At 42.5% G+C, this 20,330-nt stretch overlaps 2 protein-coding genes across 2 annotated transcripts in view; both read left to right on the top strand.

Moving 5' to 3' along the window:
- The window catches only part of scaf4a (SR-related CTD-associated factor 4a), a 92,672-nt gene that overhangs the window by 17,190 nt on the left and 55,152 nt on the right, over nt 1–20,330 (top strand). The gene's annotated exons all lie outside the window — the stretch shown is intronic.
- The window catches only part of tiam1a (TIAM Rac1 associated GEF 1a), a 48,784-nt gene continuing 42,503 nt past the window's right edge, over nt 14,050–20,330 (top strand). The window contains exon 1 of the mRNA XM_079282756.1: nt 14,050–14,153. The gene's annotated coding sequence lies outside the window, so the exon portion shown is untranslated. The remainder of the gene's footprint in view (nt 14,154–20,330) is intronic.

Genomic DNA, 20,330 nt, shown 5'->3' with positions numbered 1-20,330 from the left:
ATGTCCACAAGTCAGTGATAACAAGGGTTGTTGTGATATACCGGTATTGACAATAACTGGGATATTTAAAAATTAAAAATTGATATATTAATAATACACATAATATTGTGTCAATATCTGTCCCCTACAAGTGATTTCATTTCAGTTTAGAATGATATTGCCGTGATGGTATGTTTTTTGTTTGTTTCAGTTCATCTGGTTGTCGTTTCACTATTCATTAGTGTAATTGTTCTTTTGTACAGTTATCTCCACCTCCCTACACGTGCATTTTGAGTGTAGGCTAATTCATTTGCCAATAAAGACAAACCGCACAAAGAATACAGTCAAAGATGAATTTGAATGATAGCATTATTATTGACACATTTTCTACAGATATCCAGATAATGTCGTTATCGGGAGAATTGTCACAATAATCGTGGAAATCTGATATGACCTACTAACATTGTCATCACACACAGGCCTTATTATTCTGCTGTTATTACTGCAAACGTTTCCACATAGGGTACATAAATAAACCAAATATCATGGACATCTCAGACAGGCCATGGGAGCAACCCTACTAAAATATAGATAACACTTTGTGATCGGACATTTTGGTTTGAAATTGGATTTTTGGTCTTCATCCATGATATTAAACTGAACAGCTGTGCCCTGAACTGGCCAGCACACGCACGCACGCACGCACGCACGCACGCACGCACGCACGCACACACGCACACACACACACACACACACACACACACACACACACACACACACACACACACACACACACACACACACACACAGACACTCTCAAACACATCTCTTCCTACATGTAGCTGGCACATGGCGTGTAGAAATTGCATGCTCTTAAAGCCTTTTTATTTTCATGGGAATGGCGGATGCTCCCATGTGAAGTGACTTGGCACTCTCTGCTCTTATCCTCGGGGGAAATGAGATATTGGCGGTCCTTCAATGGAGTTAATACCTCAGGGAGCGTTCCAGAGGCCGGCTGCAGAGAGTGTGTGTAGTGTAAATGAATTCATGAAATGCTTAGCTCTGAAAATGTGCAGGGGAATAATCATATAACAAGGCATGTAGAAGTCTATTGGCATACGAGTCTCTTCCTCTGCTTTCTACTCAACAGTAGATAATCTACTGCTCTTAAATTTGAGCTTTGCGGCCAGTCAGGCAGCAGAATTGGTGGCAGTGCCAAAATAAGAATTAGGGAACCTTAAGCACCAGTCATTTTATTGGTAAGATTAAAATCTACAGTTGTTTGTCAGTAAAACTCACCAGTGGTTTGTTGTCATCAGTGGTCGCAAAGGTAATTGCAATATCATTCAGATTCTTTGTTTTTATGTAGCAGGATGTATTTGCCTGTAGTCAGTATATGCACTCTTCTTGGGCAGCCCACAACTGCATGTACAAGGGGAAACAGCTGTATTAGTGTAGACAGATGCACCCATCAGAGCGTAAAGACAGACTGACTGTAAAAGCTGGTATAAATAGCCTGGGAGTGGAGGTGATGAATAATACAGACTCACCAATGCTGCTGACAGTGAGGGAGAGAGGCCGTGACAGCAGGAGAGTCCAACAAAGCTCAGTATGAAAGCATTAAAAAAAAGTAGAATAGAAAGACAATAAATATTTTCTAGCCAGCTGTTTGTATTTGGACTTTCATGAATGATCAGCATATCCCTATTTTCTGTCTCATATGATGTATTGGACCTTGTTGGATTTGATTTGTAATTCATACTTGGTCCATAGTACACAGGGTCACATATGGAAATTGCTGAGATTTGACACAAGGTGTAAGTACTGACTCTTGTATTAGTCGCCTTATATTTAAGTTGTTTTATAGAGAACACTTTTTAAATATTCACGAAAGCATACCTACAAAAACGTCAGCACCAGCTTTCACCTTCACAGCCTTTAGATTCAGTTAAACCCAAGAATTGGCCCACACAAAATCGTCATACGTACGTAAGGCTGAAAACAAGTTTTCAGGTGAAAGGTAATACTTAACTGTATTCTTCCTTTCATAGTCACTGCTTCAGGGTTTTACACGACACCTGTACTTGTGCATGTTCCTCCCAAACGCAATGGTGAACCAGTCTTACAGGGTCCAGTCCTTTTGTTGCTTACCTAACCCCAGTGAGTGCATGAGTGCGTCATATTAAAAAGGAAGGGAACATTTCCTGATATGAACTGATATCCACATGTGCACGATCACACTTGAAGGCGACTGTCCTTCTGGTGCTCACTTAAAGATGATTTGTGTAAGAGTTGCATAAGTGGCGAGAAGTGCACTTTACTGGTGTGTGTTTTTTTTTGTATTTGTGTGCCTCTGTTACTAGTTGTCTATGAGCATTTACAGTGTTGTGTTCTTTTTTTTTTTTCCATACGCATCCATCTTTGCGCCCCGATGCACCGCTCACAAGAACCAGCGTGGTCACATTTCACCAGGTGGCTTCCTATCGTTACCCCGCAGGGCTGCAACAGTAGATGTATGGGCCATGAACAGTCAACAGGCTTTTACTCGTTCAACAGCTTCATGCTATACGTAATACGTTCCCACCCAAACTTCAACCTGTAATGTTGATTTATCTGAGGTGGAATCTTTTTCCACTTTACTGAGTATCAATCACTTGGAAAATGAAAAGCACATTTAGGTGTGTGGCTTCCTAAAAGATGTGATGGATGGAAATTGGCTGTCAGTTCAGGTTTGGAATTCAATTGCTATTACTCAGTTGGTCTCAGCCGGGAGGGTTGTTGTCATCGAATAATCTTCAGATTATTTTCTCAATCTATCAGTTAATCGTTTGATCTATAAAGTACTAGAAAAGAGTGAAAAATGACACTTGTAATTATCAAAGCCCACAATGGCCATTTCAAATGTTGAATGTGACCAAAAGTCCGAAAGGAACACGCTTCAATTTACTTTCATCAAAGAATTTAAAATCAGCCTGTTGCTTGATGTCTTCTGTGGCTCTGAGTAAAAAAAATTGAGAAAAACTATTTCAGACTGAAGACTACACAAATAAGAGAAAGCTTGATTTACCAACTGGGGATGTGGAGTCTGAAAGATGTGGGTTTTATCTGCTAGGGCGGGCCAAATGAAAGATACTATTAACATGCAAATGGGAAATATAGTATCCAGTGTTTTGGGGTATTGTCGAGATGGTAACCCTCGATAGCTGAGGTTAGGCATTGACCATGAATGGTTAATGTTGGGAATGGTGGACTGGCAGCGAGTTTCGCGAGAGTTTGAGTTGACCATCTAGAAAAGACCGTGTTTTTGGAGCTTGACCCAAGAGCTAAAGTCAGAATATCTCGGCCTCCACTTCACACATTTTAACCAACCTGAAGGAGCAATGAATGTGTTTTGGGTTGTATGCTTGTCACTGTTAATGGGGCCTAATGGGTAATTATAATCACCTGCGTAAATGCTGTTTATTCGTTGTTTTGTTTGTAACAGAGAGGAGGAAGGGTAGGGAGACATTTTCTGTTGACCGCTACCGATCCACAATCGGTCCAGTTCTGCTGCATCTGAGAGCACCATGTAAAGTGAACCTGTTTTGTTTGTTTGCAACAAACAGAAAGGAGCACAGTTAAGGAATCATGCTCTTTGCTTGGACAGCTTGTCGAACAGACCTCCGATCAGCTCTCTTAGGGGATAAATATTGTTTCTTGCTTACAGTACGACAACCGCACGCACACCGATACATAGATGTTTTGAAAGGAACACTCTAGGCTGAATGATCCTATTGCGGTATTGGTGCTCACTCCCCTGTGACCCTGCTCTATTCTCTGGGGTTAGAGTTCACCTTCCAGTACATCCTCTACCACTGACATTGTGGGGATATTTTAGAGACTAGGAGCCATAGGTCAGGGGTGAGATGCCATAAATGGTGCTTGTCCTATGAGACATGGTTGGTTGGTAGACAGACTAATTACAAGGCCCCCGTGACCTAACCTCTGACCCCTGAGCTGCGTGTCATGTGATCATGAGAGTGGACACCCCTGAAAACCGTTTCTCTTAAATTTCACAGATAATCTCTCTCTTCTGTTGCTCTTTCTATCCTCTGTTACACACTAACAGCAACCCCCCCCCCAGCCATGGTCAAACAGCAGTCTGGGGGTCTGACCTTTGACCTCAGTGACCTGCCAACCATGCACGACCATAACTCTCCCTTTTACTCCAGAAGATGCTTATTATTCTTTCTCGGATAAATGGCTGTCTGGTTTTGTTGAACACTGTTTAGTAGATTTCTGCCTGAAGGAGCGATGGGATTGGATATTTGGCAACTGGGCAGCTTGTCAGATGCTGACTTTGTGTTACATTCCAGAGGCCATTGGCAGGAATATCACATACGCTGATCACAAACAAGTGACAGCAAAGTATCCCATGTGCAGAAAAACTACCTTACGTTTATGTTTCAAAATGTAAAATTGATGCAGTTTGTATTGTGTTTCTGTGTTTATTTATGGCTGTTTTAACACAGGTTTTACACAGTAATGCTTGTTATAAGCTGTGTGAATGCTACCGCCTACTTTTACTGTCGTGTTTTGGATGTGATATGCAGTAGGCTCATGTCATAAACACGACTACTGCTTGAAACATCGAATTGCTATTTTCAGCTCTTTAAATGTGATTTTTTTTTTGCTTTTCCATTTAAAAAATATAATCAAAATATATTTTGTAAATTGAATATTATTATGGTTTTGGACAGTTGATCGGACTCGCAATTTTGTCGCTTTGGGAAAATGATCAGTTGATTAATTAAAACAAGACTGAGGAGTCTCCAGCCAGCTCTGTAAGGCTACTTGAGCTAAATGCTAACTTCAGCATGCTAACATAATACAAATGAAAGTGCTTCGATGCTGTTAAGCAGTTGTAATGTTTGCCCTGGTCACCACCTAGTAGTGTGTTAGGGTTAATAATGAAAATAATTGTTAGTTGCAGCCCTAAAAAAACCTTTAAATGCACAATATTTAAAACATGTTTTAAATACAGTAGTGTTTTATGACATGTAAGCAATAAAATATTGGTGTTCTTCTACATACATTGTCATATACGATTGTTGACAGAAATGATCAGATCAGAAATGATCCGTCTTTTGAACCCCTCTCTCCTCTCGACACCTCTTTGTTCCCCAGAGTCCTTTCATGCATATTTCCCTCGCAGACAGACCCTGGATTCCATTATGTAAATTCATTCACCGTCCAATTATTATCAAAGCAAATATTTAGGGAGTTACCGAAAGAGGAAGTAGTGAACAAGATAAAAAAGAAGCTATCAGTTTGCCGAACGTTGTCGGCTTAAACCGCAGGGAGGACAGCGGGTGTGTCACAGTCCATAGATACTGTACATTTCCAACCAGTAGCAGAGCTCCGTCTTTACTAACCCACAGCAAGTATGCTTGGACATGTTGTTGCCTGCAAGGTGACCTCTCAGTATACGCACACGATGCAGTTTTCATGCTTTTGTGATTATTTTCTTTCTTATGTCCTTGTGTGTGTGTGTATGTTTTGTGAGATTTCAATTTAGGACTCTGATATGTATGTGTGAGATGTGGTGCTCAGGTGGGAAGTGTTCTGCGGTTCCCAGCAGAATGAAGACCGCTATACACCCTTTCCTGTCTGGGAGGGAGGACAAGACTTGGGGAGAGTTTCATTGACGCTCTTGTTCATCTCTCAAAGAATAGAAATTCTACATTGTCCACGGCCAATGCTGATGTAAACCTGCCCTTGCAGGCTGTCCCCTATATATCACTCTTTAGTTCACTTTTTCTTCTCCTCTTCTTTCATTCTCTCCGTCAGATAACAGAGAGAGAGAGTCTGGGCTCTGACCCCCACACTCTCTGAGATGGAGGAGGAAATGACTTTGCTAATATGCGCATATTTTGCATTCTTTTGAATTACCCGTCCTAAAATGATACACTTCACCCCACATTTTGCTTAATTATTCATCCACTTGTGAAAAGATTTTGGAAAGTACTGGATGAGGAAGACGAGGGCTGCATCTGCCAACTATTTTATCAATTAATCGTTTGGGCTATAAATTCTCAGACATTTGTCAAAACGTGGTTGTCACAATGTCCCAGAACACCATTTGACATATTCACATTTCTGCTTTGTCCAAACAGCAGTTCAAAATGGGCTCTCACTGGTGTTTAAAGTTATCATATGAATTACTTGCGGTGCCCTCGGTCTTGTTAGTTCTGGACAGCAATTAACCTGTCTTAATTAGATTGGTGTTGCCGGAGGAGGTGAGACACCAACACCTGCAATCACAGAGAGAAGGCTAAAGAGAGAGGGATTATTCTGCCACCAGCAGTTGGCTGCCATTGACCTGCTGACACCTCACTCCCTGCTCTTAACCCCGCCGGTCGGTAGAGGCCGCTTGTGATAACACAGCTGAGTGCATCGCCGACCCGTACAGCCACTAATAGACAGCTAATAGAACAACCAGTATACACACTGCTGAGGATTGGTGCTTGTCCTGTTTAGTTTTGAACCTTCTATCACATGTTGATGCCCTTTACCGGGATCAATAGCTGCTCTATAGCTGTGACCATGACGCCAGTTTCATGCTTCAGTCGTGGCTCGAATCTTTGCTCATTTAATGAGTCAAAAGCAAGAATAAGGGGAGAGGTCGTCAGGAGGGCAGTTTGTCACTCATTCAGGGAACCAGTCCCATTGGCTGAAGAGGAACAAACAGTTTGTGTTTCATGAGAGGGGGAACCGCTTTCTTCTGCTTCACCTCACCCACCTCAAGGTCACTTCTATTCTTCTCATATGACCCAATGCCATGGATACCTGTGTGTGTGTGTCTGTGGGTAGAGATCCTCTATTTATGGTGGTGAATAATTGAGATAACCAGTGTTCTGAAAATCTGTTTCCTAATTCAATAACGGCTAGGCTGCTCAAATATCATATTAATTACAGAAAAGGGTAATTTGACAAATGCAAACAATCCTGATCATTTATCTCATGAAAACCATGTAGGTCAATGATAATGATGGCAGCACATAATGAAACAATACATGAATACTTTATACATGTCATCAACAAAGCAAACAACAAATGAATTCATCTAAGAGAGTATCAGTTGTCAAATATAATACACTTTTTGTTTGAAGATGTACACAATGATTGTAAAATAAGTGTTTTATTTCAAGATAAATAATCCGACATGAAAACATTTCAACATATTTTTTGGTTTTTCAGACCACCTTCACCTGACACCCCACTGCACAATGTCTTCCACTTCTGCAGTCTGAAAGATTTTACCCTGCTGTGTGTATTATTTTTTCGTAATTCGGTGCACTCAACAGACATTAATCTTCCAGCACAAAATTATTAGCTCATGCTTTTTCTGTTTGGTATTTTCACCTGCGGTGATATTTTTGCATACCAACAAAATATGTGTGTGTGTGTAGAATGTGTACAATCAATATGCGACGTGCAAGCATGCACATGTGTGTTTTGTGACCGATAATATTTCGATTTGTAATATATGTGGATGTTTGTAAATGCATTTGCATTTGTGGCTGTGTGTTTTGTGTGTCTTTCTCAGTGGGTGGTAACTGTTAAACTCTTCCATTTGGTGGGATTACTCCTCCAGACAGTCCTGTGGCAGCAGCCATCAGCCCGTCATCTTTTAGAGGAGCACTACACCTTCTAAAGCTTTAATCCTTTCTTCCCTCTCCTCCCCTCCTTTTCCCACACTCAACCTCTTAACCTCACCTCCCATTTTCTCCTCTTTCCCTCGATTCTTTTTTGCTGGCGCTGTCAACTTTTAGCTGAAGTGGCTGAAACTCGGTAGATTCCGCAGCGGTTGTGTTGAAAGCTGTGATGTTACAGCTCCGTCTGACGAGTTCAAAATGCTGCTGTATGTTGCTATTGGAAGAACTAGGTGTCAAAAAAACTGTAAATGTCTCACCGTGTGAAATATTGTTTATTATCATATTATTACAACATTATCCCACATGTTTCTCAATATGTACATAAAAAAACTGAGATAGGTTTTAAACTAGCTGAGCTTCGTCATAAAATGCATCAATACCACCCCATTATTTCCTTTAATTCATTCTAATTATTCATGCCTTTAATATAACCTTTTACTGTGTCTACTTCTGTTCATGGAAACGGGAGCGCTACTGAATGGATGAAATAGATTACATACATTTGAGATGACTGTGGGTTACAGACAGTGAATGATGTAATAAGACAAGCACAACTTGCGGACAAGAAAAGGTCTAATTCTGTCTCTGCTGCTTGACCTGGAAACAGCCCATTGATAAAGATTTCTCAAATGAGCAGGAAGTGCATGAGGATACGTGTGTGTGTGTGTGTTTTGTGTGTGTGAAGGGGATGAAGTAAGAGGTTGAGAAGAATTTGCAATCCAATGAAGAGCCTACAGCCACGATAGCGGCTTGAATGACTTTAATAAACCCCGACTCTTCCTCTCGTACCACCATGAGGCTCACATTTGTCATTTTGAGTCAAATAGCTCAACAACTTAAGCTGTGTGGTTGGGAGATGAATCCCTGTTCAGTCAAAATCATCACTGAAATAGATCAAATCTAATTTACTTCCAATCAGCGTTAACTTCTTTTAAATGTAATTGATAGTTATGCAGTGATGCATAATTCACCTCTCCAAACAGATGTTTATTCAGCTGAAATGTGAGAAATCTGTGTTTAGATACTAAAATGAAAGACACTTCCAATTTTATATTTTCATTTTAAGGAAATATGGGAACGATAGTGGAACTGATGTGGCTGATAATCTGTATTTGTGTATCCCAATAATTCATATTTCCATTATTGCTGCAGGGTCGTGCAGGACGTGGTATCTTTGTGTTTTCCTTCTTATGCATGATATCAAAGCTTAACGCCTGTGTTTTTTCCTGGATGCCATGTCAGAATCCATTTTTATCCTTGTCCAAGAATCTTTGCTGAGCAGTGAAATCTTTTGATGTGTGCGGCTGAAACCTTGTAGGGGTTCGAGCTCGCTTTAATAACGAAAGAGCAGAATGGTGTATGTGTGTGTGTGTGTGTGTGTGCATGCTTTTGTGTCTCCAGCGAGGCGGGTTACTGGGCTGTGTGAGTAATGAAATGGGCTTTGTAGTTTGCATGAGTTTGCAACAAGGTCAGGGTGTCGGTGTGGTGTGGTGTCCCGTCTGAGCTATACGGCTTTATCTGCCTTACAGACGACTCCGTCACATCCTACGCCGTCCGACATCAATCAAACACACACATTTCATCCTTTTGCTTCCATTCCTTGTTAATGTCTCTTCATTGATTGAGCCTTTGTCGGCCCAGATCCTCTATCCTCTTTGTAGAATGATGCGTGTATAACACTAACATGTCTGACTTGGTCTTTGTCGTTATTGGCTTTGATACAACTTTGACATATTTTGTCTTCCCCGTTGCGACATATAATTATGTTCTTCCTATAACTACAGATATGTTAAGAGATCAGCATGTGGATACACTGACTGTGCAGTAATTAGTCGAAACCGTTGGCGAGTCGGTTGTTGAAGGGTTTCGCACAAAGCCCCTACAGATAGATCTACATCTCTGCTGACTCTTGCACGAGGCTTTAAGTGTTATTTTCTGCCTTTGGGAATACATGTGCATTGTTTACTGCCTATTTTGGTCTTAATCTCAACCCACATTGGACTTCATCTTAAGCCCAGTTGAAATAAAGTGCTGCTGCTTCTTGGCCTGTTCATCTTTCTGTTGATCTCAGCATAAGCTAGAAAAAGATATTTGCTGCTTGTGAGTTCGGTGTGGTGTCTCCCGGGGTATCATTTCTTGTGTTTGTGCTGTGTGAGAGCGACTAACTGCAACTTCAGTGTGCTTTCTGATTATTGGCTTAACAATGCTGCTAATGCGTTTGCCTACTTCTGTGTTTCAGTGAGTTACTACGTATGGACTGAAGTATCTGTGAGCGTCACTCCGGTTTGTCGTCTATCTTTTTGTGTGGATAAAACAAACACGATACAATGTGTTAATCGGTGCGCTTTAGAGATGCTGATAGCTGGCTGGCTGTAGCTTCATGTTTAGCTTACATAATAGACGTTTTTATCGAACTCTTGGAAAGAAAATTGTCTCGTGGTAAACAACCACTGGTCTGATGTTCAACAGTGTTAAAACGCTTTTCTTAGCAGCTCAGCCATGGTGTCTATAACTGAGATTGTCGATTCTAGATCTGCCACTTCCTCTCCAATGACAAGACGCAGATACTCTCAGATCTCTGCACTGCGCCCATCTGATTTCACTTCTCTGTGACGATGCATCATCTGTGGCGATCAGACTAGCAAAGCTCATAATCCGACACGTTTATGATGTAAATGACCAACTCTCAAGGTTTTTCTTCTTAGGCCCAATGCCAGGGGCTGAAAGTAGTGTAAGACGATATTAAACAACATCAGTGTGGCAGTGGTTTAGAAGCAGCAATGTAAGACTGACCAAAAGAAACAATTTACAACATTCCTGTTCGGTATCCACAGGTCATGAGCTAACCTCCACATGAATATTAATTAGACTCATGGCTTTGGCTTGATGTAGATCTTGATGTTGAAGGGTTGCAGTCGAACACCTGATGCCAGCTCGTTCTCCAGTTTGAGGCTCTGTCAGCACGTCTGTCGTCACCATTAATGAGCGCAGTCGTGTCTGTCTATATACCTGTCCAATTTATTTCCCTGTCTGAAGCGTGCCACTGTGTGTGAATGTGTGCATTGGACACATGATTTGGTGTGCATACCTGGCGCTGTGCGTGTGCACACATATCATTTTGTCCCATGCGAATGTGCAATGCAATAGCGCTATAGACAGGGATTAGCTGATATGGCCCCAAGCAAGCGGTAGCTGCTGTGACTCCAAGAGAAAGGTAGCAGGCCAGAAGGGATGTACCATTGTGGCCGAGCACATACATTATTCATCAGCTCTGCTCGCATGGCTGGTGATAATGATTTTATCAAATCTGGCAAGATGGGTGTCTGGGTGGGGGGGGGGGGGGGGGGGACACCGTATATATGTGCATATCTTTTTTTTAGTTTTGTCCCTTTGCCAATACAGTATGTTCATGAATTTCAATATGATATGTTTAGCAAGAGATATGGCAGGAGGCATGCAATGGGAAACCAATCTGTCTCTCATCCCTTTAGCCCTTCACTGATATTGCCACCCCCATCGACACATAAACCCCGCAATAACGTCTGATAAGGATTGAAAGGTGGAGTCTATTGTGCTGAAAGGCCAGCTCAGGTGCGCAGGAAGCCAGGAGAACAAAACCGGCTACTCTCACAGCGCTGCTACTGAATCGTCTGGTTGTTCAACAGAAAACATGACTGCTGAATGGGCTTTGATATTCATTCACTCATCGCTGTCCTAACCGCACAGCTGAGAACTAAAAAAAAGGAGCGTGTTCACATTTCAAAAGCAGCATGCCAGATGATGAGTGCAGACAGAGCAAAACAAGCAAACAAAAAAGGAAACCCTGATGTTTCTCCAGCCCTCCTCTCGCCTTACATAACATCCTCCACCTGCTGTTGTTACTGTTACCTCCTCTGTGCTCTGCTTGTGCCAACATGCCATCACAGTCGTTGCTCTGGGTTGTCCTTTAAACTGCTAACCAGTTCCTCCCCCGCTCCTTGAATAATTGCATTCCCGGCCCAATAACGCTATGTTTGGGTAGGAGTGTGGGAACTGGTCGTCTGAAGTCGCTGTTCGTCCTCTTGGATTGGTTATTTCCTGTTTCAGCCAGGCTCCTAGCAGATAAGATAATAACAGAGAGAAACAAACGGGGAGACAGAAAGGAAGTGGATGGACTGGGAAGAGAAGGGGGTCTGATGAGTAGACAGGTGATAGGAGACGGTCAGACAGACGGCATACGTGCATGTACATACACACATGCTGTGTGCACAAAAGAATTGTGATGCAGTGGCATCGTCTGAGTTAGGTGCTGAAATGTCATCATTTGCCTGCGGGGAAAAAGCTATGAATGTGTGTGTGTGTGTGTTGTGCGTGCACCAGTGTGCACTTGTGACTGTCTCCCCTGTGGAGGCTGTGTCAGATCCTTTTGTTGGGGAGATCTGTTACCTTCCCTGCCCTTTGTCCCGACATGTTTGTCCCTATACATGTTAAATACTCCCAAACAGCAGTGAGCTGCACAGTGCAGCCGACAGAGACAATGGGGATCTTCAGCATATTATGTATGTTTTTCTAATAAGATCCTCTATCTTCAAGCCAAACATTTTGATAAACTGTTGGATGATCCTGAGAATTGTTTTGTGTTGACGACAACGAGAACAAGTTATCTGAAAGAAAAAGAAAGTAATCGATTTTTAAAATATGTTTCATCGAATTATTAGTTCATGTTTATAGATTTACAGATATACACTGATGAAGCACTTTTAGCGGTGGAACTGCCACTGAATCATTGTAGGACCTCCTTAACTCGCACATTAACAGGATTTCTTAAGAAAATTTCTTAAGAAATTAGTAAATTGTCCTCAACAATGTGTGTTATAATATACAGAGTTTACACCAATAAGAAAAAAAACAAAAGGTTTCATTCACCAAAACATGGTCAAATGTGAAATGCTGGGAAGCAAAATGCACTATTCTCATGACTACAAATATTTTATTTCTGCCAAACATAAATATATATATATATAGATATAATAAACACATTTCACTGTAATATGATTGTCCTAGTCCCTTCCAATTGTGCCAACCTTTAAACTGTTTGTATTTACCTTTGTCACATGCGCCTATGTTTGCTTGTGTTGATGACAAAAGCAAACAGCTAACAACGCAAGTGACAATATGAAGCCTTGAATTTACACATATTATGTCTCATCTTTGCATAAAGTGTCTGGAACATACTGAGGAGCGAGGAATGGACTGGACTCGGGGACGGTGCTGCAGGAGGGGTTTGAGTCGTTTCTATGGATATCTTGATACTTTTTTGCTGTAAAACTGGGTCACTGTTGGAATTGTTGTGAATCCAAGTTGACTGCTAACTCTCAATAAGTAAAATAGTAAGAATAGCAAAACTACTTGAGGGTTCATTCTTTTTTTATGTAAAGCCTCTGTTGCAAAAAGCCGGGTGGGTTATAAGATAGTAAAGGAAAGATGGCTGAGTGAAGCAGCAGCATAACACGAGCTTCAGCTGCTCTCATGGAAGGTTTCCAAGGAATGAGATGGATTCTTCTTCAACACCGACCTCACTGCACCTTTCTGCTCAAACCACATCTCTATTCTGGCACTTTTTACAATTTTAGAAAGTACTTATTTTAGGATGACATTTCCTTTATACAAAAAAACAAAAAACAACATCCACACACACACAAAGCAAGCTTTCGGTTCTTCAGGGCAAGAATATTCGTGCACAGATTCAAGTGTGTGGATGCTTTTTTTTCATTAAGTTTGATAGTCTATAGCTCCAGCACGTCAGCTGAGGGTCATACTCTATTTTTAAGATGACATTTTCGACTTACTTTTCAGAGTGTAGGTTTGTATGATTTACGATCTTTTTCAAAAATTCCTCAAATTTACTGTGTCAATCCATATGTTTTACTTGCGAATGTGTTCATGTCTGTTTCCTTATCTGTTTATGCATGCCTGTGCTTGTCAACTTTATCTGTGTGTCTTTGTTTTTTTGCTTTTTTGTGTAGAACTTGAGGCCAGAGAGCCAGCAATTAAAAAGAGGACTGGGACATCTAAAAGCTCAGAGGCACAGACCCAGCATACATGCTGGCAGTCAATTGGCAAGCCGGGGGAGGTGAAATTGGAGAGAGAGGGGAGACGAGAGAGGGAGGAAGGAGGAGGGCAGGGTGAGTGCGTGTGGGAGAGAAGAGAACCAGAGAGAAGAGGGCGGGCTCAGACTCAACCAGCGCACACACACACACTCCTCTGCCTTCAGTCTGGTCTGAGCGTGTAAGAGGCAGCATGTGTGAGTATGTGCTGTAATGTGTGTGCGTGTGTGCGTGTGCGTGTAGAGTGGAACGCTGCGCTGGAGTCCAGGAGACGTCTCACCGATGCAAGGATTCCCCTGTTTGCTCTCGGAGAGGATACACGCTGACTGGGTTTTAACCACCACAGGGAATTAACTGTTACTCACACAGGAAACACTGGGAGCTTATAAAGGTAAAGACATTCCTTTCATGTTTTGAGGATGTGTTCGGGGGCTTTGTGAGTGACAGAGATAGAGTTGTTGTTTGGGTGCTGAAGAAAGCTGGATTCATGTTGTGTGCGTTTAGATGATTTGTTAACCGTTTGGATGAGCGGAGGTGAAGTTCTAGTAAGGAGTTGAAATGTGTGCATCTGACTGCATGGTCCATGTACAGTATGTATGTGTGCCAATGTCTGCATACCAACATGTTTTGTATGCTTTCTTACATAATGTGTATTTTTTTTGTGTGTGCAATTTAACACTTTACTACTGTTTGGTGGTGGCTCTATTCTCTTGATGGGGCTCTCCCACTCTCTCTCACACACACATGCACACAAACACTCAAATACAAGAGAACTGCAAGAAAAAAGCATTTCACACATTTTGTTCAAATAACCAATCAGAGTGGGCCAGTGTGTGTGTGTGTGTTGATGAAAGCACTTTATCAATCATTAATGTTCTCACTTGGACATTGCCGGGTTTCCTACCCGAGGTAATTTAGTGATAAGCCCTCTGGACTGGTACCACCTGACATTTCCCCGCCGCTGAACAAACGGCTCAGCTCAAAGGGCAAACAAAGTAACGCATGTGCATATTTGACAGTGTGCCTTTACGCAAGAAGAAAAAGGAGAGATGAAATAACTCCAGATAAAACTCCAGATAAAAACTCAAGTTACGGTAATCGTGACTTTAAGCTGTAGCACAGGTCCGTCCTGAAAATGTCTGGTTGTGCCATCAAAGGTTCACAATGCAAAATGACGAGCGCGTGTGATCCACGCTAACGCGCTTGGATCTGGTAAAGACATTAGCCTACTTTGTGTGCATGTGTGCGTGCTGTGTTGTGTTGTGTGGACATATTAATAGAGGATAGGAGAGGAAACAGACAGACAAAAAGGGAGACCTAAGAGCTACTTAAAGACGATGAAACAGCAGAAAAAGGCAGTGAAGACTTGGCAGAGAGCGACAGTAGCCAACAAGACAAGAGAGCGAGAGGTAGCGTAAGAGAGAGGGGATAAGGGACAAGTTGCAAGTGAAACAAAAACAAAGGAGGAAAGTGTGCAAATGTGGACTTTTGCCTCCTACTTATTACTTCAGATGTATTTACCATCTGACACTCAAATGTGTGTGGGTTAGTAGATATGTCAGTTCAGTGCGGAGGGTCGTCTTTAGGCATCCAGGCAGACGAAGAATTGTGAGGGGTCAAAGGGCATAGTGTCTCCGCTGTCCTTTCTCCTCCGTCCCTTTCCTGCTTCTCTGGAGAAGAACAAATGATAATTGGTTTGGAGTTCAGTGCAGATCAAATGAAATATCGTAAAAATAAGATGATGTGAGTTTTGCGAGTCAATTTGTTATTTAGTTCTAGATTTGATATCAGGAGCTTTTGATCAACGAGACAGGATATTTACCACTCATAGTGTTGACAGTTTACTGCTTAATATTGCTGTGGCATGCCAAGTCCAGGTTTTAGGTGAGCTGATAAAACGTAACAAGAAGCCAAAATACCTGTAATTTGGTAAGTGTGGCTTTTGTCCAAAGAGCTTTTCAGTTTCTTGTTCATTCAGCCTGCTACAATATATTGGACTGGCCCAACCACTGGGAACAATTTAGTAGTTACTTAGTAATTTAACCTATTTCAACTTCAATTGAATACTGAATAACGAATTTATTTAAGAATATTTGCACTCAGATTCTGCTACAGACTTTGCTGTTTGTTTTAATGTTGAGAGCTAGCCATCTCTTTCCCTCTCTCCCGTCTCTTTCTTGTTATCTTTCTTGCTGCAATTCACTGCTTCAGTTGCTGCTGTAAGGAAGTTGAATATTCTCAGTGTGTTTTGAGGAAGTGATCCATGAAAGGATCCATAGTGGCAGATAAAAACTGGTATGTGTGTGTGTGTGCGCACACTTTTTTTTTTTCTTTCAAAATTGACAAAGACCTTGCGAAAGCCTGGGGATGTGAAATGGGGGGAAAGCCATTATCTCATACACATTTACACACCCCTCATCCAGGTCTATTTGAATGTGTGTGTCCATTTACTGTACACAGATGGAGCACATGGTTGTGTGGATGCACACTGTTTGTCCTGAACACACACTTGCACACACAGTAAGCTAATATAGTATGTGAGCGTGAAAGGGGGGACGGGGCTCCGCTAAGTGAGCCCTGTGGGTGTGCGGGTGTATTTGTATTGTGTGTGTGTGTACTTAGTGACCCAGATTGATACACTGCTTTCGGGCTAAGTCAGCTCACCTATAGGCAGTTATATATAGACATATCCTCTTTTACACACATCCAGCCTTAACACTGCCTCCACGCTCCAAAAGTCCCTAAATCGAGCAAGAAAGTTGCCACGTCGCCAACACTGACAGCTCGTCTCTTCAGGCCTCCCTCCACGGCCCCAAACGTATCATCATGAACGTTAACATATTATAATGAAGACTCCGATGACGAGCAATGAGTGCATCAGCAGAATACGAGCAGGTAGACAGGCAGGTAACCCGTCCAATCATCACATTCGGGCCGAATGAAATGATTGGACGGGCTTATTACAGGCCTGCGACAGCCACAGATACTGTTGTTTTTTTATCTGCTCATGTAAAGCTCATACAGCGCTCCATGCATCAAATAATACATGATAGAAATGGAAATAATAATCACCGCCACCGCCATCAACAACATGGAACTCCAGCTTGTTGCGAATACTCTGACGTTGTTGTCCTCCACAGTGACTGTGACTCTTCTGACCCCCTCTCTTCATGATTATAGATGCAGTACATACGATGCAGTTTGATGAGCATGTGGCGGGCATGATAAAGGCATGATGCAATTAACATGAAAGGGATGCTCTCTTATTCTCTCTCCCTCACCTTTGTCCGTCTTCTTCTCTCATCTTCTAACCGTTGTTGGAAAATGCTTCTCTTCCTCAGAGGTCTACTTATTTCTGCTGTTAAGCAAATATAGGGCTTATGCAGCCCCCAGTGCCCATCTCCCCACATGCAATCAAGCTGTTTAAATGTTTGTGTTTGACTGTGAGCCGTGTGTCTGTCTGTCTTCGGTGTGCCTGTCTCTCAGTCTCCCCAGTCCCTGCTGCTGTCACTTGCAGCCCGGTACCAGACAGGTATCGTTGAAGTCTGTGTTGGGAAAACCGAGACAAAACTGACAGCTGAGGGTGGAGGGACGCTAAAATGATTTTCCTTATCTGTGGTTTCAGCGAGTGCGTCTAATTAAGGTGCCGGTTCTGTCATGGCTGCATTCAATCGTAAGGGGAATCCCTTTGCAGTGTCGTTGTAGGAGACGGCAATGCTTCACAAGGGGTGACAAGATAAATCTGACAGGTTGTGAGATGATTTGAAAACAGGAAAGCGGGCGAAAAGTATTTGGTGTCATAAACCACGCTGTTGTTGATTATGATGAGACATTGTTTTCATTTTTTTCTCTCTCAAATAGGCTGGAAACCACTGGGATTTGACATACATATGCATGCATGTGCACGTTTGTTTTGAAAATATGAGGAATTGCGCAAGAGAGGCCGAACGAGACGGTGTGAACATGATGTCACACTGACTGACGTCCATCAGTAATGTCGCTCGTCTGGTTGAGCAGAATTATAAGAATTATAATCAAGTGTCTTGTTTGCCGGGGAGTGGGAAACATCAGGTGAAGAACTTTTGTTTTGTGCTAGACTCCTCAACATCAACCCCCTGATGAGAAAGAAGGGTGAACAGATGCAAAGGGTGTGGGAGAAGCAGAAGGGGATGCCTGTAATTTGTGAAGGGGTTCAGGCGGGGGAGGGGTGTCTCAGAGCTGACATGAGCTGGCATGTTCACTCATTTCCCATCTTTTGTCTGTTCTGTGTCTGCTGATGAATTGGGAGTTTCTGCTTTCCTTCCTTCCTTCCTGTGCGCCCTCCCCTTTTCTCTCTCTTTTTTGTCTTTGTCTCTCTTGCTATCTCATCACTCCTTCCTTCCTCTCTTGGTGTGACGGCGTTGCCATCCCTGTCATGTCTGCCCATTATCTCTGATCAGTGTTGCGTTCCAGCCCACACATCGGCTCTGGCTGCCAACTGATGATGTGTAAATGCACGTGTCTGTGTCTATGTGCATGAATGTACATCTTATTTGATATACACGAGGTTAGATCTTCATATTTTTCTGGGGTGCCCTCAATTCAGAGGAACAGTGGGAGAAAAAAGCAGAGGAGGTGAACATGTCGAATGTTGTTTTCTGAGGTGTGAGGAGACAAAGGATGTGTGCAGTTCACACAAGCTGATATGTGTCATGGCAAAGAAGTACAATTTCAAGTCCATGCATTGAGACAATGTTACCTGAACAGGAAGCCGGTGTAAGAGACTTGAGAGTGGAAATACATGTGTGTGTGTGAAGTGCTGAGTATGGATTTGAAGGAGGAATTGCTGTGGGAGTGTGAAGAGTGTCTTCAAAGATAGTCTTTATGCTTTGTTTGCACTGAGGAGATTTGGCCTTCCCGGGATTTCCTTTTTTCTAATCTGCTTGGAAATCCTTACACCCCCTTTCTGTGTCCGTGTTTGTGTGTTTCCGTCCAAGTTTACGTCCAGATGTGTAATTACAGCAGAGGAAACAAGGCACTTGGCCATTGTCTCTCCTCTCCTCCTGCTTTCTTCCAACCCCCACATTCACATGAGTTACATAAAGAGAGTGCTGACCAGCAGCTCAGTGCTCATCACATAGTCACACTTCACATTCCTGCTGGTTGACCTGGAAGTGATGCGGTGGGATCGTACAAGGCGGTCTCAAAAGCCTGTATGTGCATTTGTAAGCGTGTGCATGTGCAAATATGTATGCGAATATGTCTGAATGTGCGTGTGTGTGAATGCAAAGATGAAGGCTTACGGGCAGAGCCGCATGGCTTTTCCTTTTGTTCTTTGGATTGAGATTCTTTTCGGATAAAAAACCCTGTGGTGAGTGCTGTATGAGGTTCCTATCAGACCGTGTGTTTTTGTTATTGTCTCCTGGTGCGTTGGTTTTTAGACACGTGAATGTGTGTGCATGTGTGGTCAGATTGCCTTTGTCCTCTCCCCTCAGGCCTGCACTCAGATGTCAGTCAGTCGTGTGGAGCTTATACAAGTCGCTAATGCGCCGAAGAGGAGAGGCTCTATTCACCGTAGCCACTCAGAGCCCAAACAATAACCCCCAGCTCGTGTCCGCACACGAGCTCAACTCCCAGGAAATGGACCCATTGACCTAGATCCAACCCCATCCACTGAAGAGACGCCACATTGCTGACATGTTGTTGACATCCTTGTCTCAGTGATAGCTTTATTTGTTGCCATCATCATTTGAACATTGGCAGAAATCCGGGGGTCTGTTGTTTTGTAGCCGGGGAGTTTATTACGGTTTACCAACCTTTTATAACCTTATATATACACAGGGGCTGCTTTCCTGAAGAGAATTAAACCTAAAGCCTAAAGGATGTATGTGGACGTCTCTAATAGTGCTATAACAAGCAATTTGAAGAGGTAACGTTGGGCTCTGGGCATTAAATGACTGCTCAATTATGACAAATTGCAACTTATGAAAATATTTCTTTCAGCCTCAATCTCCACTGAGTTTAGTTTTAGTCGAGCAGTTTGTGGACCTTGAAATATGCAGAACACTGATGCAACAGTCTGGGTGTGGGTCCACCATATTCTCTGAATCTGTCACACCTTACTGTCATGTTTGTGTGGGTGCAATGCACAAATGAAGAAGTAGGTAGCAAGAGGGAGGGTTCCTCTTTGCTTGGTAAACGGCAGACAAAAAAAAACGTGATCATGTGATAAGTACAGTTCGAAAATGTGTACGTTCTGCATGCTAGAGTGTACATTTACTACAAATGTCTAGATGTTTGAAGTGCCGACATTGGCTACGATTATAGTTGTAGCTGTTAGTTTCGTTATTATTAATAGCTGTAGTATTTTGGCCAGTAGAAACCTTTTTAGCGTCCTTCATGAAGTTTGAAATCTTATATTATTGTCGTGGTCTCTGTCCTCCGTTGGTTGGAGAGGCAGAGACACAACATGCTGTCTGCCACGTTCTTGCGAAATCTTCTTACCGCAGTGCATTGTCTCCTGTCTCTTCTTCAAGGGGATGCTTTGTTTGCAAGCGCCGCTGTTGACCCAGCTGCAGGGATCCACTGA

The sequence above is a fragment of the Melanostigma gelatinosum genome (assembly GCF_949748355.1).
Source record: "Melanostigma gelatinosum genome assembly, chromosome: 14".
Lineage (NCBI taxonomy): Eukaryota > Metazoa > Chordata > Actinopteri > Perciformes > Zoarcidae > Melanostigma > Melanostigma gelatinosum.
The sequence above is the reverse complement of the archived record's forward strand: the minus strand, read 5'-3'. Positions and strand labels throughout refer to the sequence as shown.